We start from the raw sequence: 24,075 nt of genomic DNA, 5'->3' as shown, positions 1-24,075 counted from the left end.
CAGTGTTTTTTATTCATGAAATGGCATCACCATTCAAACACTCACTCAAACCAGAGACGTGTGTTACTCTTTGCTTCTCTCTGACTTCTTACCACAGCTGGTCAATTCCCAAGTTCTATCAATTCTACCTTCCTAAATAATATCTTGAATTAGTTCACTTCTCTTCATTTCCCCCATGCTCATTGGTCCACTATTATCTCTTGTAAGAGCTAGTGTGTCTGCCTGCAGTTAACTGGTCTCCCTGATTTCCTCTTATCAAACCCCCCATACTCCACAGTGCATTCCCATTCCTTGCCCTAAGTCAGAATTGTATTCCAAACATAGAAATCATATTATTTGAATGCTGAAAACTCTTCAGTTGATTTAGTTCCCTCACTTCTATGACATTGAATTCAAAGCTTCTGTCTGGACCCTCCTCTGTCATCTACCAAGTTAACCCTTGCATTCTTTCAGTTTTAGCTTAAATTTTCTTTGCTCGAGGAGGTTAGGAATCCCTGCTCTGTGCACATAGTGCTTTATGCTGCCTTATCATAGGTTTTGCTGTAATTACTAGGTTAACTTTCTATTTTTTGTGAACTATAACAACTGCTTTTCTTGTTTTCCTCTGTATTCTGGATCTGTTACTATGTCTGGTACATGGTAAGTTCCTATTAAATGTTGAAGGGTGAAAGGGAGTGAGAGAGAAAGGATTATAATATGGAGTAGAGTACAAAATTTGCATGCATTTTGCTTTTCTGTCACACAAGTATGTTTTGCATTAACCTCACAAATTACATGTCAGCCTTTTTTTTTTTCTTTAATGTAAAGACATATTTAGGACATGGTGTCTGCAGATCCCACTGAATGGACAGAACAAGATCCTTAGACCAGTGGTTCTCAGCCAAGGCCAGTCACTGGAATTACTTGAGAATTTTTAAAAATTCTGATTCCTGAATACCAACCTTATAGATTCTGGTTTAATTGGCCTGGTATCTGTTAAAGCTCTCCACATGATTCTGATGTGCAGCAAAAGTTAAGAACATGACAGTTTTACTACAGCCACTTCTCTGACTTGCTTCACTGACTGATACTCAAGCTGGCCGAAGAACAAGAAAATCAAACAGTCCAGATTCAGCAGAACCCTGATCCACCCACTAGTGCTTTCAATTACAACTAAAAATGGCTGGAACAATTAAAAAAGAGTTTGTTGGTACCAATAACTGTCAAGTCCAGAAGTAGTGTTGGTTCTGGTAAACACGATCCAGTAGCCTAGAGATGATCCCAGTGCCCCAGTATCTTTCCTGTCTTTGTTGGCTTTCTACTAATTTAGAGTCTTCTCATGGCCACAGATGGCTACTAAAGGTACCTGGAAAATGAGCCTATCTTTGTCATTAACATTATTAGAAAAGTCTTTCAGATTCACTTTGGTTGGACTCGTTTAGGCTACGAACTAATTGCTGTGTTTAAGGGGTTGGAATATAATAGAATAGGTGTGGAGTCCTCTTCCCAGGAGACACAGCAATCCCCAAATGAAAATGGGATCTTAGAAAGAAAGAAGTGAGAAAAATCCATGCTGAGACCATCAATGTCTGGTTTACCCACACAGTGGTTTCAGCTGGCTGCAGAATTTGGTCACAAAACTGTAGCACTACTTTATAGTAGTATTGTGTACGTAGTACAGTACTATAAAGTACATACTTTATAAGTAACCCAGATTTCTACATCAATTCCCACAGTTAATGAGTACTAAAAAACTAAATGTGATTATATTAATCATAACGCTTTTGTGAGAACATGAGAACAGAAAATTGTCTTGGATCCTGCAAACTTAAGTTGCCTCATGTATGGCTTTTGTTCAGTGCCTCAGTAAACAATGTTTTCTTGCCTCATTTTGAAAAATGAAAAATCTTAGATTCTCCAGAAAGAGTCTGATTTGTAGATACTCACCCTGCCCCTTACCCCCAGCTGAATCACCACCAGGAACATTTTGTTGAGGTTTATTTTTTACAATTTTGTTATGAATCCAGTAGAGTTTTAAATTCCCCCCCCAAATATTGTTGAATTATAATATTGGATATTGCCTTTTCTAATCATATATGCTAAAAGAAAATACCTCCCATACACACACACACACACACTCCCCCCTAAATGCTTCCAGGCTGGCTGCAGTGGCTCACACCTGTAATCCAAGCACTTCAGGAGGCTGAGGAGGGCAGATCATGAGGTCGGGAGTTAAAGACTAGCCTGAACAACATGGTGAAACCCTGTCTCTACTAAAAATACAGAAATTGGCTGGGCATGGTGGCATGTGCCTGAAATCCCAGCTACTGAGGAGGCTGAGGCAGGAGAATCACTTGAACCTGGGAGGTGGAGGTTGCAGTAAACCAAGATCACACCACTGCTCTGCATTCTTTCCTCTGCCTGTCCCCCAGATAATGGCAATCCTCCCTAATTGAAAACTGTTCTAGAACTTGCTGTCACCAAATACCCTTCTGGTTATAATTTGGCTTCTTAAGTTTCCCATATACAGAAAATGTGCTAACCAGCAAACTTGGATTTGGAGCTTGCTTATAGTTATGTTTCCATTGCAAGTTAATTAATTGGCATTCATCAGCCCTTAGAGTCCCATTATGTCTATGTGTGCTAATATTTAAGTTTCTGAGTTAATAAAGCTGAGTACCACATTCCAGAACAAAGCCCCTTCCATAAATCTCACTAGGACCAGAGGTGCTATCCCGTCCTGGTGACCAGCTGGTCATTCTCCAAACCACCCTCACCAGACTCCTTTTCCTCCAATTCTACTAGTATAATCATTTTTTTTAAAAAAGAGTCATAAAATAGCATAGGTAGAATTTCTTTTACATCTGGAAATGCAAGATGGCACACATCTGTAGAAATATTGAAAGGAGAAACCTTTAGGTTGCTGTAATCCTAGGGTTGATTATGAGAAGTACCCCTGAAGCGAGTGCTTGTGAGGAAGAACTCAGTAGCTAGAATGCAAACTTTGAGTAAATATTGGCCCTAAAAATCTGTTATGTGTGGAAGAAGGAAAGAAGCTTATTACAAGAGTAGAGACTAAATTCACCCATAGGCCTGCAAGTTCTATTATTCCACAAAACCACAAAGATGAATTTTGTAGTGATGCAAACATCAAGGATAAAGCCTTTTTATTTTATTTTTTTAGATGGCCTTTTTATTTTTTAATTTTTTATTTTGTTGCCAGTGGCATGATCACAGCTCACTGTAGCCTCGAACTTGTGGGCTCAAGTGATCCTCCCACCACAGCCTCCCGAGAAGCTATGACTACAGGCATGTGCCACCATGCCTGGCTAATTGTTTAATATTTTGTAGCAATGAGGGCTTGCTATGCTGCCCAGGCTGGTCTTGAACTCCTGATTTCAAGTAATCCCCCTGCCTTGGCCTTCCAAAGCACTGGGATTATAGGCATGAGCCACTGTGTCTGGCCAAAGAGTAAAGCCTTTGCAGATATGTTGTTGTTTTGTTTTTAACTATAGAGTATCTCAGACTTATACAAAGTAGATAGAATAGTATAATGAACCCTCATGTGCACATCACTTAGTTTCAATGATAATCGACTAGTGTCAAATATTGTTGCCTCAAAATCCCCACCCACTTTGCTCAGTGCCCCACTTTTATGTAATTATGAGTCAAATCTCAGGCATCATTTCTGAGATGGAGATTGTTTAGTTGAAGAGCAATCTTATTCTGGCTAGTAATATGAAAATGGTCACTGTGGTAGAAGACTTGCATTTCTTCAGATTACAGTTTCCTTGTGGTTAGGCTGCACTGTCCCAGTACAATTTGACTTGTTCTTGAGTGCATGTGATACTTGGTGTTAATTAAGGGGATTGTTCATAGGAGAATAAGAGCAAGTCTGAAGACCCCAGAAAAGGTGTGCAGGCCAGATTATTACCTTAAACTTTAGAGAGCTGGCCTGGATTTGGCTGGATGTGACACATACTGGGCCATGGAAGACCCTTACTACCACAGAATAAGGAGACCCTTATTCTAAAACTGGAGAACCCAGAGGTGCATGCCATGGCATGCAAATACTGTTACATCAAAGTAATCGTTTTTCTACTAGGGAGGCTGAAGCAGGAGGATTGCTTGAACTTGGAAGATGGAGGTTTCATTGAGCCAAGATCGCACCACTGCACTCCAGACTGGGCGACAGAGCAAGACTCCATCTCAAAAACAAAAAACAAACAAAAAAACCTGAAGAACCCACACTGTGCAAAATGCCCTGAATCCTGACTTCCTATTGGGTCAAATCACACTTTCCTGAATGACAAAGTAAAGTCATCCCCTGAAAGGAGTGGACATTCCCATTGTCATTTGGAAGTAGACAGACTTTGATTGAATTAAAACATACTCTTTTCTCATGACCTGGGAGAATTCAGGAGTCCAGATTCCAGTTAAAAAAAACAGGCTCAGTCTGGGCGCAGTGGCTTATACCTGTAATACCAGCACTTTGGGAGGCCAAGACAGGCGGATCACCTGAGGTTGGGAGTTCAAGACTAGCCTGATCAACATGGAGAAACTACATCTTTATTAAAAATACAATAAATTAGCCAGGCATTGTGGTGCATGCCTGTAATCCCAGCTACTCAGGAGGCTGAGGCAGGAGAATCACTTGAACCCAGGAGGCAGAGGTTGCAGTGAGCAGAGATGCGCCATTGCACTACAGCCTAGGCAGCAAGAGTGAAACTTCATCTCAAAAGAAAAGAAAAGAAAAACAGGCTCAAGTACCACCAGGAGAACTGGACCTTGCCATGGGAGTTAGGCGGAGAGGGTCCAGGATCTGGCCTGAACCTTCTGATATGCTGAGAAGCCGGCTAGTCCTGAGGTTACATGAGGTTATTTACTCAGAGGCGTGCCCCTGAGAGCTAACCATCATGATCCTGTGGGAAAGTCAAATGTTCCCAAGGTGTCCTGAAGTTATTTGCAAGGAGAACCTAGTAAAAATCTAGATTTCTTGTTGCACCATAGGTAGGATGAAATAAAAGAAATGTACCTTCATAATAATCTCCAAGCCCCTTTGAATCCTGAGCTAATAAATAAATGTAATAAATAAATATTAACATTATATATATGTTTGATGTGAAAAGCCAATTTCTGGAGGAATACATAAGAAATTCCTAATAGGGTTTCATCTGAGATGGGGCCAGGGAAGGTGGTCAAGATTTTTACTCTTTACTTTGTACTTTTCTATACATTAAAAAAACTGCATTTATTATTTATATAATACAAATAAATAAGATACAAATGTGTTTACATATAATGTGTCAGCATATCCCAACTGAGCTAAAAAGTTTTTGCCACATTAGGAATTAAATGGTAGAGAAAAATAGCATTTTAAAAATATTAGCTCAGGCCCGGAGCAGTGGCTCATACCTGTAATCCCAGCACTTTGGGAGGCCAAGGTGGGCAGATCACGAGGTCAGGAGTTCGAAACCAGCCTGACCAACGTGGTGAAACCCCACCTGTACTTTAAAAATGCAAAAATTAGCTGGTCGTGGTGGTGCACGCCTGTAATCCCAGCTACTCAGGAGGCTGAGGCAGGAGAATTGCTTGAACCTGGGAGGCGAAGGTTACAGTGAGCCGAGATCATGCCACTGCACTCCAGCCGAGACAACAGATGAGACTCTGTCTCAAAAAAAAAAAAAAAAAAAAAAAAAATCACCCCAGAGTGGTTTACATGTCAAGTTTCTTCCAAATTTTCCTTCTGAAATTTTCCTGTTTTGTTTAAAGACTAAATATAGCTTTCTTGTTGAGCTATAAGCTATGAAATAATTTTAGTATTCTCCCAGGCCTCCACCATTACTAACAATATTAATTTCTTACATATAGCATTAGAGCAGGGTTCTCATCCCTGGCTTGCACATTCAGAAGCCTGGCCCCAAAGTAAGGAAAGCTGAAATGGGCTCACTTGAGCCCATCTCTTTTCTCAATTTGAAAAACTTCATAGGTGATTGTGATGTACATCCAGAGCTAAGGTTCAGCATTAGAAGAACTGGGGAGAATGTTTCAGGGAACAGTGCGAGAGTACTCAACCAACCTTCTATGCTAGTTGATGGGTTCATCCCAGAGATTTTCCATGAATGAGCAAATAGCAGAACAAAACATACATTGAATCCTGCCAAGGAATCATGAACACCTGTATAGTTTAAAATATACTTGTTAAAAGGTGTTTTGTATTAGTTGTCCAATTCATTCCAGTTTGTCTTTTGACTCCCTTAGTACTTTTCCTTTTTGCTTTTCATGTAAATCCAATGCTGTGTGAGAAAAGAGAAGGGAGGAGAGAGAAGAAAATGTGCTGAAGCAGATATTTTTAGAGCAGGTTTTTGGAATATTTTGGAGTTAGCATTAATTCACTTCAAAGGGGCAGAAAAATATTCAGAGGTAGCATGAGGTTAGTATGAAAATGTTGGTGATACCTCTAATTCTGTTGCTTATTCTCCAGGATTTGGAACAGGCAGGCATGTTTCCTTCATGTGGAATTGAAACTAATTGGACAATTAATTCAAAATGCCCTCATGAAAAAAACAAAAACAAATAAAATTGCCCTTTATGTCTGGTTGCCTCAATAGAACAACAAAAAAGTGATGGGACTGGATGCTCTCCCAGTATTACATTTCTATGTATATGTGGAAGAGAACCATGGCTACAAAAACCAGGTATGGCTTAGGAAAAAGGAGAATCTACCTTTTAGAGTAGGGGTTCTTAACATAGGGTCTTTAGAAGGTTTCAAGCTGTCCATGAACCTCCTGAAATCACATATAAAATGGTGTGTGCACTTTTTTTTCTAGGGTTATGATCCATGGCTTTCATCAAATTCTCAAACCACTGGAAAGGATTAAAAACTGCCTTTAAAAAAAAAAAGAGTCTAGGGGGTAGGGTGGAGGGTATAAAAATTATTCAGGTTAGGAATATTAAAAAGAGGGCCTCTTAATTTAGTCAAATCAATATTATGTGAACCCTAATATTAATTCACATTGATTCTTGGAGCTGGAACAGAAGGCAGAAAATCACATCATTTGAAGCTAGGCATTGGGAGGAAAGCCAGGAAAGGGATGGGCAAGAAATTACAGGCTGAAATTCAGGTGAAGGAGCAGGTAGTTGGTAATTGTTGAAGCCATGTGATGAGTGCATAGGGATTCACTGTATCATTCTCTTTATTTCTGTTTAGGTTTGAAATTTTTCACAATAAAAAGTTTTTGAAAATAAGGGGCCCCAGAGAGAATTCCTAGAAGATGGTAGGGCAGGAAAAACAGGAACTTATCTTCCCACCTAGACAATAATTTTACTAGTAGAATCTGTCTAATGTAGGTATTTTGGAACTGTGGAGTCTGTTGAAGGCTTATAAGTTCCAGAGCTTGGGCAATAACTGTGGTTAATTTTCATCAATTTGTGCTGTAAGCACAATAGCAGCTAACCACCCTTCAGACACGTGTCAGGCAGCTGTGCACATGCTCCTGGAGCAACCTGTACACAGCCTGTGGGAGCCAGGGTGGCTGAAAAGGACCCTGTCCTCCAAATATCTAGGATCTGTGCTCTCATTGCTGATTGCTGATTCTGATCACAGAGTTGCAAAGCGGCACGTTTTGTTGCTGCACCTTACCCCATTGTTGCAAGGCCCTCCATCTCTGGATGAAGTGACTCTCAGGGAATATAAAGGGGAAACACCTTTTACCCTTCATTTTTTCCCCTTTTGTGAACTAGATATTGAAGACTAGAACATTAAAAAGCAAACACATATATGTGATTGGAATTAGAAAAGCATCATGTATGCCCAGGGAAAGGTGAAGGCTTAAAAAGATATATGAGAAGATCTTAACGTTATACTTCTGGCTGATCCACACCAACAGACAGCCTACAACCAAAAATAAATAAATAAATAAGAAAACCAGCAAACTGGCCAGGTGTGGTGGCTCATACCTATAATCCCAACACTTTGGGAGGCGGAGGGGAACATATGACCTGAGGTCGGGAGTTCGAGACCAGCCTGACCAACATGGAGAAACCCTGTGCCTACTAAAAATACGAAATTATCTGGGCATGGTGGTGCATGCCTGTAATCCCAGCTACTCGGGAAGCTGAGGCAGGAGAATTACTTGAACCCAGGAGGTGGAAGTTGTAGTGAGCCAAGATTACACCATTGCATTCCATCCTGGGCAACAAGAGTGAAACTCTATCCCAGCACTTTGGGAGGCTGGGGTGGGCAGATCACTTGAAGTCACGAGTTCGAGACTAGCCTGGCCAACACAGTGAAACCCTGTCTCTACTAAAAATACAAAAAAATCAGCCAGGCGTGGTGGCAGGCACCTGTAGTCCCAGATACTTGGGAGGCTGAGGCAGGAGAATCACTTGAACCCAGGAGGCGGAGGTTGCAATGAGCAGAGATGGCACCACTGCACTCCAGCCTGGGTGACAGAGCAAGACTCTGTCTCGAGAGGAAAAAAAACAAAAAAAACCGTCTTGAAGATGCTAAAAGAACTAAAAGAGGATGTGGTGAAAGTCAATGAAAATACCAATAAATGTGGTGAAGAAAATGGAAATACCGATAAAGAAATAGAAAACCTAAAAAGAAAGCAAAAAGAAATTCTGGAGCTGAGAGGTGGGAGGATCACTTGAGCCCAGGAATTCCAGGCTGTAGTGGGCTATGATTGCAGCACTGCACTCCAGCGTGGGTAACAGAGTAAGACCCTGTATTAAAAATAAAATGTTTTTAAAAAAAAGAAAGAAAGAAATTCTGGAGCTGAACATTACAGTAGTCAAAGTGAAAAATTTACTAAAGAAATTCAAAGGCAAATTTGAGCAAGCAGAAGAATCAACAAACTTGATAAGACAATGGAAATTATCAAGTCTGAGGAACAGAAAGAAAAAAGATTGGAGGAAAGTGAATAGAGCCTAAGGGACCTGTAGGGCACCATCAATCAGATCAACATATGCATTGTGGGAGTTCCAGAAGGTGAACAGAAAGAGAAAGGGGAAGAGAGACTATTTGAAGAAATAATGATCAAAAACTTTAAGTATTTGAAAAATTCACAAATTTGTGAAAATTAACACACCCTTAAATAACCAATAAATAAAAGAAGAAATCACAATGGAAATTACAATGTACCTAGAGACAAATGAAAATGAACGAACACACATGATACCCAAACTTACGGAACACAGACAAAGTAGTGCAAAGGGGACAATTTATAATTCAAAATTTATATTAAATAGGTTACATTTAAAAAAATGTATGTCTTAAATCAACAACCTAACCTTAAAACTTAAGGAACTAGAAAAAGAAAAAGAAACTAAACCCAAAGCTGGTAGGAGGAAGAAAATAATAAAGATTAGAGCAGAGATAAATGAAATAGAGAACAGAAAAACAACAGAAAAAAATAATAGAGGAATAATAGAGAAATCAAAAGGTGGTTCTTCAAAAAGATCAACAAAATTGACAAGCCTTTAGCTAAATGGACTAAAGAAAAAGAAGACTCAAATTATTAAAGTCAGAAATTAAAGCGGGGACTTATTACCAAATCTACAGAAATGAAAAGGGTTTTAAGAGAGTACTATAAGCAACTGTATTACAACAAATTGAATAACCTAGATGAAATGGACAAATTTCTAAAAACACACAACCTATCATGACTAAGCCACAAAGAAATAGAAAATCGGAATAAACTTGTAGCTAATAAGAAGATTGAATCTCTTATAAAAGAGAGTAATTTAAAACCTCCCATGAAAGAAAAGCCCACACAGTGGCATGCAATAGTAGTCACACCTACTCAGGAACTGCAGTGGCAGGATCACTTGAGCCCAGGAGCTCCAGACCAGCCTGGACAGCATAACAAGACCCCATCTTTCTTTTTTTTTTTTTGGTCTGAGATGGAGTTTCGCTTTTGTTGCCTAGGCTGGAGTGCAATGGCGCAATCTTGGCTCACTGAAACCTCTGCCTCCCAGGTTCAAGGGATTCTCCTGCCTCAGCCTCCCAAGTAGCTGGGATTACAGGTGCCTTCCACCATGCCCAGCTAATTTTGTATTTTCAGTAGAGATGGGGTTTCTCCATGTTGGTCAGACTGGTCTCTAATTCCCGACCTCAGGTGATCCACCCACCTCAGCCTCCCAAAGTACTGGAATTACAGGCATAAGCCACCATGCCCAGACAACCCCATCTCTTAAAAGAAAAGAAAAGCCGGCCGGGCGCGGTGGCTCACGCCTGTAATCCCAGCACTTTGGGAGGCCGAGGCGGGTGGATCACAAGGTCAAGAGATCGAGACCATCCTGGTCAACATGGTGAAACCCCGTCTCTACTAAAAATACAAAAAATTAGCTGGGCATGGTGGTGCGTGCCTGTAATCCCAGCTACTTGGGAGGCTGAGGCAGGAGAATTGCCTGAACCCAGGAGGCGGAGGTTGCGGTGAGCCGAGATCGCGCCATTGCACTCCAGCCTGGGTAACAAGAGCGAAACTCCGTCTCAAAAAAAAAAAAAAAAAAAAAAAAAAAGAAAAGAAAAGCCCTGGATCTGATGGTTCTATCAGTGAATTATACCAAACATTTAAAGAACTAACACCAATCCTTCTCAAACTTTTGCAAAAAAATTGAAGAGGAAAGATTACTCTCTAACCCAGTCTATTAGACTAGCATTACACTGATGCCAAAGCCAGATAAAGACTCTACAAGACAAGAAAACTTATAGACCAATATCCCTTATGAACATTTATGCAAAAAAAAAAAAAAAATTCTGAACAAAATACAAGCAAACTGAATGCAGCAGCATAGTAAAAAGATTATACGCTATGGCTAAGTGAGGTTTATTCCTGGAATGCAAGGATGATTCAATCTATGAAAACTGATCAATGTAATACACCACATTAACAGAATGAAGGGGAAAAGCCATGGTCATCTCAAGTGGTGCAGAAAAAGCATTTGACAAAATTCAACATCCTTTCATGGTAAAAATGCTCAGTAAACTCTGAGTAGAAGGAAACTAACTCAATATAACAAAAGTTGTCTGTGAAGAACCCACAGCAAAAAACATACTTAATGGTGAAAGACTGAAAGCTCTTTCTCTAAGATCAGGAACAAGACAAAAATGTCCACTTTCACCATATAGCACTGGAAATGCTAGACACAGCAATGAGACAAGAAAAAGAAATGAAAGGCATTTAAATTGGAAAAAAAAAGAAGTAAAATATCTCTGTTTGCAGATGACAAACCCTGAAGATTTCACACACAAAAACAGTTAGAATTAATAAAGAAATTCAACAAAATAGCAAGATGCAAGGTCAACATACAAAAATCAGTTGCATTTATATACACTAACAATAAACAACCTGAAAGAAAATTAAGAAAACAATTCCATTTATAATAGCATCAAAAATAATAAAGTACTTAGGAATTAACTTTACAAAGGAGATAGATAAACAGTAAAAAGTCTCAGGCCAGGCACGGTGAATCACACCTGTAATCCCAACACTTCGGGAGGCTAAGGTGGGTGGATCACAAAGTCAGGAAATCGAGACCATCCTGGCCAACATGGTGAAGAAACCCCATCTCTACTAAAAACACAAAAATTAGCCAGGCATGGTGGCAGGCACCTGTAACTCCAGCTACTCAGGAGGCTGAGGCAGGAGAATGGCTTGAACCCAGAAGGCAGAGGTTGCAGTGAGCTGAGATTGTGCCACTGCACTCCCAGCCTGGGCAACAGAACAAGACTCCATCTCAAAATAAATAAATAGAAAAGTCTCCTGCCTGGGCGTGGTGGCTCATGCCTGTAATCCCAGCACTTTGGGAGGCTGAGGCAGGCGGATCATGAGGTCAGAAGTTCAAGACCAGCCTGGCCAACATGGTGAAACCCCATTTCTACCAAAAATACAAAAATTAGCCAGGCATGGTGACGAGTGCTTGTAATCCCAGCCACTCAGAAGACTGAGGCAGGATAATTGCTTGAACCCAGGAGGCAGAGGTTGCACTGAACCAAGATCATACCACTGCACTCCAGCCTGGGCAACAGAGTGAGACTCTGCCACAAGAAAAAAAAAAGAAGACGAAGAAGAAAATTCTGACACATACTACTACATGGATGAACCTTGAGGACATTAGGCTAAGTGAGTGAAATAAACCAGTCACAAAACAACAAATACTATATGATCCCACTCTTATGAAGTACTTAAAGTAGTCAAAATCATGGAGACAGAAAGTAGAATGATGGTTGTCGGGGTAGCAGGAAGGGGGCAATGAGGAGTTGTTTAATAGGCATAGAGTTTCAGTTTTGCAGGATGAAAAGAGATCTGGAGATGGATGCTGGTGATGGTTGCACAACCATATGAATACACTGAATGCCACTCAGCTGTGTACTTAAAAATGATTAAGATAGTAAATTCTGTTACATGTATTTTACCACAATAAACTTGAGGGGGAGGAATTAAAATTAAAGGAACCCAGATAAGATAGCAGAAGACCCTGTGAGCTGTTGAGCCTGTGTGAACAGAGATTAGTGGCCCTCATGGCATCATGTGGCTGAATGAGTGGTTGGTAACAATTTCCTCCTTCCTACTATCTGTTTCCTTTTCTTCCTCAATTTTTAAAAATCTGCTCCTTGAGAGAACAATCCTGCTTCTCTGAGATACAAAATTCCAAGTTTAATGTGGTGATTATGGGGAAAAAAAGAATGTGAGGTCACTATGAGAAGACGGGACACTATGGAAGGCTCTTTAATTTTCTAATAGTCACATAGACCTTAAAAAATAGTCTCTGGGGCCTGGTAACTTATTAATGTCAAGTTACATTGAGTTATTATAAAAGAGTAAGCAATTTTATAGTATATTTGTTTAGGGATATAATTTTGTATGATTTCCCTTGTTCACTTATCTTTCAGTATAAATCAGCCTTGATATGATAATTTCTGTTTTTTCTAAAATTGGGATAATAATAATACTTGCTTTATTAATGGTGATACGAAATCTAGGAGAAAAACATGAATGAATACGCACAATTATTTACTACTTGTGAGTTAGAAAATATGTGAATACTAACAGGTTACTATAGTCTTGTTCCTAAATTTCCACAGGAGAGACCTTCCAAATTATGAATTTTTATGTCTATATCTTAAGCCAAGAATGTCCTTCACTATCCCAGCCCTACACCTAATCAGGAAATTTTCAGTCTTTTAACATATTTCATATTTACAAATTGCTTATCTTGGATCGTCACCCTTGTCCTTCACTTCTTGGGCGCCAGAGGGCAAACATCTTAAATTTCACTTTCTCTGAGACACAAATCCTTTTTCCCTCCACTGCAGGATTTCCTCCTCTGGATTTGCTCTGGCACCTTGAAGAAGCTTAGGGGAACAGTTCAGCTTTGCTCTTTCCAATAATTAGCGGCTTTCCTGACGGTGTGGTTCAACACACCCATGAGAAACAGAAGGTAATGATTACTCAGGAGGCCTGCTCCCTTTATCAATCTGCACAATCAAAAGAATTGTCCTTGAAAATAGTCTCTGTAAACCATTAGTTCATAATCTTTTTTTTTTTGGTTTTTGCTAACTTTCATTGTTTTCAGGCTGAAGATAGCCTAAAATTCCATTCATAACTTTAGCCTTCAAAGCTTATAAAGTGAGATAATAGAATTGAAACTGCTTTCAAAGGGAAAAGAAGTACTATACAATTGCAAAGTAGAATTACCTTTAGGAGAAATGTTAACCAGACAAGGTCAATCTGTCACCCACTGGAGTGCAGTTGTATAGTCTCAGCTCACTGCAGTCTCAACCTCCCTGGCTCAAGCAATCCTCCCATATCAGCCCCCCAAGTAGCTGGGACTACAGATGCACGCACCACCTAAGTTTTCTATTTTTTGTAGAGACAGAGTCTCTACAAAGCTGGTCTCGAACTCTGAGCTTAAGTAACCTGCCCACCTCAGCCTCCCAAAGTGCGAGGATTAGAGATATAAGTTACTATGCCAGGCCCATAATTTTTGATTCTTGTGAATATATGCTCACATTTTTTTTTTCTTTTTCTTTTCTTTTCTTTCTTCTTATTTTTTTTTTAATCAAAGTCTGGCTCTGTCACCAGGCTGGGGTGCAGTGGTGCGATCTTGGCTCACTGCAACCTCTGACTACCTGGTTCAAGTGATTCTTCTGCCTAAGCCTCCCGAGTAGCTGGGATTACAGGCGTGCACCACCACACCCAGCTAATTTTTGTATTTTTTTTAGTAGAGACAGGATTCTACTATGTTGGCCAGGATGGTCTTGATCTCCTGACCTCGTGATCCATCCACCTTGGCCTCCCAAAGTGCTAGGATAACAGGCATGAATCACCACGCCTGGCCCATATATATATATATTTTTTAATGAGTTCCCTGTTGATCTTTCTTTATAAAAATTTTTATTTTCTAAACCTATTAATTCTTCTGGACATATCCTAAACTACACATTCAGAGCCACCCAAGTAGTCATCCATCCACTTATGAAAATAATATGACTATTAAGATATCTAGAAATTAAATTTTAAAAATAAAATATGACATTTTGTTTGTTTACCATAAAAAAGCAGGTCTCAACAATCAATGAGTAAATGATTCTAAAAGAAAATGTCAAAGTATAAGTATATAGATTTTTTCCTAATACCAAATAAGAATATTTTTATTTTCCTTTGGGCCATCCCTCAATCACAGTATATTCACAGTAGTTTTCCAATTTTGTAGGATTATGTTTATCTTTCTGTGCCTTTGACAAGTATGAGTAGAGTTAGTTGAAGAAGTAAGTAGGCCACAGAGTATCAGAACAGTTTCTTTTTTTCTTTCTTTCTTTTTTTTTTATTTTGAGACACAGTCTCGCTCCGTCACCCAGGCTAGATCTTGGCTCACTGCAACCTCCACCTCCCAGCTTCCAGCAATTCTTCTGCCTCAGCCTTCCAAGTAGCTGGGACTACAGGTATGGGCCACCATGCCTGGCTAATTTTTGTGTTCTTAGTAGAGACGGGGTTTCACCATGTTGGCCAGGCTGGTTTCAAACTCCTGACCTCAGATGATCTGCCCATCTTGGTCTCCTAAAGTGCCAGGATTACAGGCATGAGCCACTATGCCAGGCCCAGAACAATTTCTGAATTCAAAACAAATAGCCCTGGATAGTGAATTCGCTATTTGCTGACTAGAGAATTCATGTTCAATGTTTTGTCAATGTTTTCATTATAGGCAAACCTCAGACCATTTTTCTTAGGACGACAATGTCATAAATGTTGATGAGTCTCCCTAGTTAACCCCTACCCCAAATCAAACCAAACAAAACATTTTATCCAGTTAAATACGTTGTAGTCCCGTTTGAAATCCCCACCACTCTTTGTTATTGTTATTTTTACTATTTTTGAGATTAGTATAAGTAATAGGAAGAGAAATTAATATTTGTAGAGCACTTTATTCACATGTACTAAGTTGTACTTGTCTCCCAACTCCTATATGACATATATGTATGAGATACTGTTGTCATGGGATCTTTGGGATTGAGATATCGTTTTTCTGGTGGGAAGCCTCTTTGGCTGGTGGTGCCTTTGCCCAAGTTTTGCTCAGGCTCGCTAGGTTTGTTCTGCCCACTCGCCCTGGCAGGCTGTGCTTGGCTTAGGCTACTGGCCCCTGATCCCATGCCTCTAAGGGAGACTGTGACTCAGGTGTGCAGCAGCAAGGGATGTGTGAGACAGCGTGGGGTCCGGCCGCTGCGCACAGTCAAACACGCCGACTGCTGCCAGGGGGCAGGCAGTTCCAAGTGCTGACATGGGTGCCGGCACTCTGTGAGGCTGCACTGGACCAGGTGCACCGCAGGCAAATTCCCCAGCTGGCACCGGGGAATGCAGTGACGCCCAGAAGCTTGGAGATGCCTGCAACTGCAGAGCCCCCAAAATGGAGTCACAGTCCTGGCTTAGGGACCTCCCAGGTCTGGGGTTCCTGAAGGACCGCAGTTGTTCTCTCCTTCTCTTCGCCCACAACATGGTGAGCAAGGGGCATGTTTCAGCCCTGTTTGTGTTACAGCTCTTCTAGCCTCACAGGTCCCGAGTTCTTGTTCTGCCTCCAGGAAGAATGAGGTACACAGACAAGTGGAGGGTGAGCAAGGGGAAGAGGAGCTTTATTGAGCAATAGAGCAGCTCAGAAGAAACCCGCAGTGGGCAGCTCCTTTGCATAGCCAGGGTGTCCCGACGAGTGTTCAGCTCTCAGCAGAGAGGGTAGCTCCTCTCTGCCCCTAGTCCTCTCATCATCTCTTCAGCTCCTCTCTGCAGCTGGTCATCCCCTTGTGTCCCCATCCTCTCTCCATTCTCTCTGTCGAGTCTGACTGACTCTGGGATTTTTAATGGGCCTCAGAGGCTAGGAAGTGTGTGTTGATTGGTCCATAGGTGACTGTGGATGGGCCCAGGGAAAAGCACCACACGTTCCCACTCTGGTCCATGGGACTGGCAGCCCGGCGCCCAGGCTTCAGGTCCCCCTTGGTTTGAAGGCAGGGCTTTATGGGGACCCCATTCTGCCCAGGAGTCTATCTGCTTTCTGCTGCTGTTCATGGTGCCCAGGCTATTCATGCCAAGAGGCACCTGCAGGCCAGCGCGAGGCCTCAGCATCCCCTGGTCTCCCTCCCATGCTCATTAGTTCTCAAAGTCCAGAGGGGGCAAAGGTGGCAGGGGCCTGGTGTGTCAGTACTGCCCTGAGCCTGTGCACACCCAGCCAGGCTACAACAGCGTCCGGGCTTGGCCCCCATCCTTGCTCTGAGATTGGAGGGGGCACTGGGAGTGGGGAGAGGCTAGACACTGGGAGCAGACACCTCTGAGCCTATGCGGACAACTGTGGCCTTCCTGGGCCCCTGAGAGTGCATAGATGCCTGGTTCTGCAGCCACAGCTGGGCATCTGCAGCTGCACCCAGGAGGGCGGGGCTCCTTCCTGCTCCCATACCCCTACTTGCACAGGAAGGCCGGGGTCCAAGTCCATAGCCGTGGCTTGGGTGGCTGCAGCTGCACCTGGAAGGTCGAGGCTGCCGCCTGCTCCCGCCTCCCGCTAGCTCCATGAAGCATGACACCCGCCCCAGGCCCAGCTCCACCTTGGGGCCCCTCTCTGCCCACCCCTTCATGCCCAGCTGCACTGGTCTTCTGCCAGCAGGTAACTCGGCCTGGCACCATCCCAGTGGCTGCCAAAGCAGTAGGATCTGGGAGCCTTCCGGAGGCAGGCTCCAGAGACTGTTCACCTCCTCCCCTGTACCTTCTCCGCGGTGGCGGCCGGCAAGAGCGGCAATGTGGGGCCAGGGGCCAGAGCGGCAGAGGCTCTGGGACTCAGATGGAGTCCCATTCAACTGCATGAGGGTTGGGCAGCGAAGCTAGCTGCCTCAGGGATACGGGGCACTGGGGTCCCACCGCTGCCACTACCGCTCCCGCAGCCGCTCCTGCCACCACGGCCTGTGACCCTCTGCTGCTGCCATCACTGTGATCCTTATTTTATCACTGCCTCAGAGAAGTTAAATAAGCAGATAGATTTAAAAATTCAATATGTAGGCCTGGTGCGGTGGCTCATGCCTGTAATTCCAGCACTTTGGAAGGCTGAGGTGGGTGGATCACCTGAGGTTAAGAGTTTGAGACCAGCCTGGCCAACATGGTGAAACCCCATCTCTACTAACAATACAAAAATTAGCTGGAAGTGGTGGCAAGTGCCTGTAATCCCAGCTACTTGGGAGGCTGAGGCAGGAGAATCACTTGAACCTGGGAGGCGGAGGTTGCAATGAGCCGAGATCATGCCACTACACTCCAGCCTGGGTGACAGAGCTGTCTCTACTAAAAATACAAAAAAAAAAAACACCAAAAAACAAAAAACAAAAAACAGCTGGGCAAGGTGACAGGTACCTGTAATCGTAATCCCAGCTACTCAGGAGGCTGAGGCAAGAGAATCACTTGAACCCAGGAGGCGGAGGTTGCAGTGAGCTGAGATCACGCCACTGCAATCTAGCTTGGGCAACAAGAGCAAAACTCTGTCTCAAAAAAAAAATCTATTAATTTAATGAGGACTACACTTTGGGGAATTGTTCTCCAGTTTATGAAGATATTTCTTACTTCACAAAGGGAAGCAAAGGAGAAACTGGTTAGATAGTTGATAAATCTGTGATTATTCAGTGTGTTTCTGTTAAATCACCAAAACAGACTGAGGAAGCTTCCAGAAACCCAGGCCTGGCCTGGGAACTGAGGACACTAACCTTTCTACATGGGGAGTGGTGGTGAAGGTTGCTATGAGCTTTGATCAAAGACAGCTTGCTATCTTGGCTTTCTCTGTACACTGCATGTGCCAGTGAAGCCTGGCCAATTCCTTCCCTAGTTCTTTTTTATCCTCTACATTGGCTCCTTGTCCTTGCTTTTCCATTTGCATAACTAATGCACACAACACAGAGTTCCTGCAATTTTAAAGACAGCTGGCCAGCACATCTTGGATGCTGATGTCAGGAAACATCTGGAAGAGGGCTAAAGTTACTGTAGGCCCAGCTGAGAACAATGGAAGCACATTAATATGGAAAATTCAGTATTGGGGTTGGGGGGTGGTTTGTGTAAATAAAAATGGCTGTCAGGCCAACTTATAAAAGGCTTGTGCAAAACCTTATTGTAGTTTTGGCACTAATACCACGGAGCAACTGAGTGGTAGGCCAGCTTAAACTGAAATATGGCTGCTTTGTTTTGGATACATATCGTTGAGACTTTCCTTCTCTTAAAAGGTTTCCTAGAAGTCCTGCCAGCTCAACAAGATATTCTATTCTAAAAAATTCATAAAATAGTGTTTTACTTTATAATAATATTAAGGTGATGGTCTCCCTTCTTTCTCCTTGTTCCCTCTCACTCAAAATATAAAGATATAAAATAGAGTTCTGATACAACTTTTTCTGCTATCTTTAAGAAGTCAGTGTTGGCTGGGCGCAGTGGCTCATACCTGTAATTCCAGCACTTTGGGAGGCCAAGGCAGGCAGATCACCTGAGGTCAGGAGTTCAAGACCAGCCTGATCAACATGAAGAAATCCCGTCTCTACTAAAAATACAAAATTAACTGGGCATCGTGGCACATGCCTGTATTCCCAGCTTCTTGGAAGGCTGGAGAATCACTCTGCAGGAAGGCAGAGACTGCAGTGAGCTGCGATCGAGCACTGTACTCCAGCCTGGGCAACAAGAGCAAAACTTCATCTCAAAAAAAAGAAGTCAGTGTTAGTAGTAGAAACATTAAGGTTTACAAATATTTAAACATGAACATTCTTTTTTTTTGTTTGAGACAGGATCTCTCTCTGTCACATAGGCTTGAGTGCAGTGGTATATGGTGTGATCTCAGCTCACTGCAGCCTTGACCTCCCAGGCCCAAGCAATCCTCCCCACTTAGCCCCCTGTCCCGAGTAGCTGGGACTACAGGCACATGCCACCACACCTGGCTAATTTTTGTATTTTTTGTAGAAACAGTTTCAAATATTGCCCAGGCTGGTCTCACACACCTGGATTCAAGTAGTTTACCAGCCTCGGCCTCCCAAAGTGCCAGGATTACAGAAATGAGCCACTTGGCTGGAACATTATTTTTCAAGGCTGTGTGACATAGTAGTTAAATGAACAGATTTTGGAGTTTGAATTCTAGCTCCTCCTCCTACCTAACTATATGAAACCTTGAGAAAATTACTTAATTAGTGTAACTTAATCTTTAAAATTATGATAATTGTCCAAGTGACGTGATAATCCCAGCACTTTGGAAGGCTGAGCCAGGCGGATCACCAGGTCAAGAGTTCACCTGGCCAACATGGTGAAACCCTGTCTCTACTAAAAATATAAAAATTAGCTGGGCATGATGTCACACACCTGTAGTCCCAGCTACTTAGAGGCTGAGGCAGGAGAATAGCTTTAACCCAGGATGCGGAGATTGCAGTGAGCTGAGATCAGGCCACTGCACTTCTGAGTGTGGCAGCAGAGTGAGACTTTATCTCAAAAAAATAAAAATAAAAAGCTGTGATAATTATTTTTGCCAGTTGGAATTGTCATGAGGAGTACACAGCTAATATCTGTTTGAAGTGCTTAATGATTAGTTGTCCAAGTTAGCTATTCTTACTGTGGTTTTGTTGATATATAAGGATTAAGAAGAAATCCCTGCTATAATCTATTTTGCAATCTAACTCCAAAACACTTAGCATTTGCTTTTAATTTCTTGTCCAACAGATATATGTTTTGGAATTAGGGTTTCTCACTCTAAAGCATTATTTTAAATGTCTACCTACTGTTTCACTTTATTATGTAGAAATTGAAATGGCATCTTGTCTCTTATACAAGTTCATGATTACTATCTCATATCATCTTCTGACATTTAATTCCTGGTCTTGGTACCTGCTTTTTCCCTTTGAAAGCTTGTTGAATTTTCTCCTACTTAAAAAGGTATGACATTTCACAATGGTCTATTTTTATCCATTGTTTAGGTAATTTTTGGGCCCTGTCAATCTGGCAGCTCATATCCTTTGGTTTTGAAATCTTGAATTATTGATTTATTATGAGTTCTTCCCCATCAATTTTTCTGTTCTCTTTCTCTCTTTCTGGAACTCCTGCTTATTAGAATATTGGACCTTGTAGACTGATCCTCTGATTGTCTTATCTTTTCTTTCCTATTGTCCTTTTCTGTGTCTTTTAGTTTTATTTTCCTAGAGAGTTTCTCAACTTTATTATCCAAACTGTCTAAGTTTTAAATTTTTATTATTTTATTTTAAATTTCTGCAGTTCTTTTTTGTTCTCTTTATATTATCCTATTCTTATAACATCTTTTTACTTCTCTGAAGACATTATTAGCTTTTTTAAAAAGCTTTTATTTCCCTCCATAAGACTTTGTTTCCTCTTTAGTTTTTTTCCCCCCTTTTGTGTGTTTCGTCTTTGTCTTCTCTGGTAGAGGCTTTTATCAGATGTCTGACAATTCTGGCCTTTCACTTATATTTTAGAGCTAATGGACATGTCTGTGCCATGGATGAAGCTTGTTGCCTTTTGTCTTTGGAATGATCAATCTGGGCCTTTTCTATAGGAGGGGAACATCCTTGTCTTTAGTCTTTTTTCTTGGCCTGAGCAAGTTTTCTAAAAGGTAAATGTCTACTCTCCTTCCTAGAATGGTTTCTTATGCTCGCTGCCTCTGTTCTGGAGGTTGAATTTGGACTGAAAATAGAGCTTCATTATATAAACCTTTTTTCAAATTTGTATGCTTTCAGCATAGTATTCCCACCCTTTGTCATGCCTAGTTCTGGCTTATAGACTCTCTCTTATATCTTCTGCAGCAATCACTAAACTGCATTTGGGAGGGAGGCTTTTGGGATAGCCTATCCTGGGAACTGGCTTGCTTCTTGGTTTCCCCTGTGCTGATTTAAAATTTAACCTTCTCAGTTTAAGTGATGTACTAAGTATCCTATCTTTTAGCTCTTGAAATTTTGTTGCTGTCATTATTTTCTCCCCCTTTTAGTTTGTTAAAATTCTTTTATTTTTATTTTAATAGAGCTATTTGTTCAGTCAGCTATCTTTAATCAGTATTTTTAAAAAGATACTCTTGGCCAAGCATGGTGGCTCATGCCTGTAATCTCAGCACTCTGGGAGACTGAAGCAGGAGGATTGCTTGGGCACAGAAGTCCAAGGCTGCAATGAGCCATGATCATGCCCATGCACTCCAGCCTGGATGACAAAGGGAAAGCCCATCTCAGAGGTCTATTAGTCCATTCTTGTGTTGCTGTAAAGGAATACTCAGAGCTTGGCAATTTATAGGGAAAAGAGGTTTATTTTGGCTCATGATTCTACAGGCTGGATGAGAAGCATGGGCCAGCATCTGCTTCTGTGGGGCCTCATGAAGCTTACAATCATGACAGAAGGTGAAGGGGAGCTGGTGTGTCACATGGCAAGAGAGGGAGCAAGAGAAACAGTGAGGAATTGCTAGGCTAATTTTAAACAACCAGATCGCATGTGAACTCATAGAGTGAAAACTCACTCATTATGTCGAGGACAGCACCAACCCATTTATGAAGGATCCACCCCCATGACCCAAACACCTCCTGAGAGGCCCACTTCCAACACTGAAGGTCACATTTTGACATGAGATTTGGAGGGTACAAAACATACAAACCAAAATGAGGGCAGGGAGGAGATATTCTTTATTTATTTTTTCTGAAAAATTAGATTTTCTGTGCCAGAATCCCAAATCCAAGAACTCTAAGATAAAGTAATATGCCTGAGAATAGCTTTGTAAATGTGTTCATTTAATTTCTAACTAGGTTTTAGTATTTTGGCCATCATAACTGTTGTGTGGTAAATGTTTCTGTTTGTTGGCAAAACCCTCTTGGGTTGTTCATCACCTTTTATGTCATTATAGATGTAAACAACATGTGTGCTCCAGATGGACTCTGAAATCCAGGCTCCCACTTTATGACATACTCCTTTACAACACCAGAGACTACCAAACACAAGTCCTTATATCGATTCATTTCAGCTTGCATCCTGGCAACTCTCAAGGGAGAAACCTCAGAGTGACTAAAATCTCCATAATGAGAAGACATGCACATTCAGTATCTATTTTGGTAGGAGATTTTATGTTCAGCCTTCTTTCTGTAGAGGGAGATATGGGTAGATTTGGACTTAGGGTGGACTGTATGTGGGGTGGAGAGTAACAATATAAGCAGGGAATTAACTTCATAGTAAATGTTAACACTTTCTACATCCTTAACCCCAATTTTATGTGCCAAAGCAAGAATCCCCACAACTGATACCTTCCTGGCAGAGCTGACTTCAGGAAGGGCAACTCAGGTAGCTGTTTGAGTGCGCCTGGACCATGTGGGCATGTGGCCAGTCTCACAACAAAACAGAACCAACAGCCTTGCAGTCTCAGAAATGCAATGGCCATTCTGGTAAGCAATAGTCAAAATGAAAATTTCTTCAACTGATTTTTGGCCCCTATAGTCAAAAGAGAACTGATCCTACTTGTTATTTCATAGATGGAAAAATCCATTTGCCAGTCAGGATGTGTGTGATACTACATTTTTGTTGTCGTTGTTTCCAGAGTAAAGTCAAGAAAAGCTGCTTTTTAAAAGTCAAAGAATCACGGTAGTTGTTATTTCTTAGTGCTTACTATTTGCTACATGCTTCACATACATGGTCTCATTTAATCTTCCCAAACAATTCTGCTGTAATATTATTACAACCATGTCGAAGCTGAAAAATAAATAAATAAATAAGACTCAGAGAGGTTAACTTACCTAAGGTCACCAAATTAGTAAAGACTGAACTTGGATTTAAAAGCAAGGTTTTTAGAATTTCTCCAAAACCCAGAATCTCTGCATTGAGCCAGCCTGACATTCTGAGACAGACAATGTTCATAACACTTGCATATTGTTTGTACAGTGTTCATGTTTTAATGTAGGGCACATTTTATACATGCCAAGAGGATTCATATGCTTATTCTTGCTAGTATATGGCAAACTTTTCCATTCTATAATACAAACATGTGTGATGACTTCTGTCATTAACCTAGCAAATCACCTTTCATCACAGGTACACAGATGACAAATACAGAGTGTGGAAGGGGTTAGCTGAGGGTGCTACTTGCCTGGGCTGTCATTTTATCTAAAACAATCACTGCTCCATAGAAAGACTGCAAAGACTTAGAGTCCTATGTTTCAGTCCTAGTGTTGGTGCTGTACTGGGCTTGTTACCTATGAAGAAACTCACCTTTGTTAAATGCCCAGTGTGTGCTGGGCACAGCTTTCTTTTTTAATTTATGTGGGTGTTTTTTTTTTTTTTTTTTTTTTTTTTTGTAGAGGCCCGTATGTGTCCAAGGGTTATGAAGGATGCTAAAGTTACCCATGGTCCCCAGCCTGTGATCCCCTTCCCAGTCTTATCCTTTGTTACCAATTTTGTGTAATAGTTCTAGAGTACCAGGAACTTTAAATATATTATGTCAGTTAAGTTTCCTGGTTATTATTCCAATTTAATTTAATTTTTTTGTCCTTTTCAGGATTTAGGGCAGGAAAGGGAGGCCAGTATATGTACTCAGTCTGCATGTTTGTTCTAATTTTACAGTTGTTTTACTTTACAG

At 41.4% G+C, this 24,075-nt stretch overlaps 2 protein-coding genes across 3 annotated transcripts in view; both read left to right on the top strand.

Annotated features, from left to right (window-relative positions):
* Positions 1-24,075, top strand: part of WWTR1 (WW domain containing transcription regulator 1) — a 233,902-nt gene that overhangs the window by 11,054 nt on the left and 198,773 nt on the right. Inside the window, exon 1 of one of the 2 annotated variants that reach the window (XM_064378791.1) lies at positions 13,335-13,425. The exons of the other annotated variant lie outside the window; for it this stretch is intronic. The gene's annotated coding sequence lies outside the window, so the exon portion shown is untranslated. Of the gene's footprint in view, positions 1-13,334; positions 13,426-24,075 lie in introns of those variants that run through there. 2 annotated transcript variants of the gene reach the window in all.
* The window catches only part of COMMD2 (COMM domain containing 2), a 60,331-nt gene that overhangs the window by 21,845 nt on the left and 14,411 nt on the right, over positions 1-24,075 (top strand). The window lies entirely within an intron of this gene.

The sequence above is a fragment of the Aotus nancymaae genome, unplaced genomic scaffold (genome assembly GCF_030222135.1).
Source record: "Aotus nancymaae isolate 86718 unplaced genomic scaffold, 86718_ANA_hifiasm-v0.15.2.pri h1tg000019l, whole genome shotgun sequence".
In the NCBI taxonomy this organism is placed as follows: domain Eukaryota; kingdom Metazoa; phylum Chordata; class Mammalia; order Primates; family Aotidae; genus Aotus; species Aotus nancymaae.
The sequence above is the reverse complement of the archived record's forward strand: the minus strand, read 5'-3'. Positions and strand labels throughout refer to the sequence as shown.